This window comes from Penaeus monodon, chromosome 1, assembly GCF_015228065.2.
Source record: "Penaeus monodon isolate SGIC_2016 chromosome 1, NSTDA_Pmon_1, whole genome shotgun sequence".
Classification (NCBI taxonomy): domain Eukaryota; kingdom Metazoa; phylum Arthropoda; class Malacostraca; order Decapoda; family Penaeidae; genus Penaeus; species Penaeus monodon.
In genome coordinates this window covers 43,472,452-43,473,079 of record NC_051386.1, presented here as the reverse complement: position 1 = coordinate 43,473,079, position 628 = coordinate 43,472,452, and positions in this window count along the sequence as shown.

Below are 628 nucleotides of genomic sequence, written 5' to 3'. Positions count from 1 at the left end.
CATCTTTCGCCTCCTAGTTCAACTTACTCATTTTCCCTTTTTTTCACCCTTCCAACATTAAACACTCAGCTCAGTTCAACATGCGTCAGCGGGACGAGGCCACCAGACTTTCATGCTCTTCGTCGGTAGCAACAACGTAAACTTACCCCCATCCTATCCCCTTCTACCCTACAAACCAACTCGAATTTCTTATTCTTCCTTCCAACCATAAACAATTAAGCATGATTGCCCACCGCATTGTCGCCTCGTACCATCCCCAATTACTTCACGCAAATTGCTTATGACAGAAGCACACTCTGAATCCTCTTGGTATCAGCAACTTCTCCAACCTTCGCCTCACTTCGGCCCTAATAATCATGCGAATCACAACTCATCGTTCCCCACCACGCCGTTACGAAACATCTCGACTAGCGTTTCATGAAACTGTTGTTGTCCAGGTCCCTTACGAGGCCTTCTTTTCCTCATAAGGTCCTGATTACAAAATCAGAATAATACAATATAATGGGACCCTTCAGTAGATGAGGGAATTACTTGCCAGCAGGACTAAATGTGAATGTTTGAATGTGTCCTCATCCGACTGTCTCCATTTCTTTTGGGGTAGAGCAAGACACGATCTTTGGTACTCATC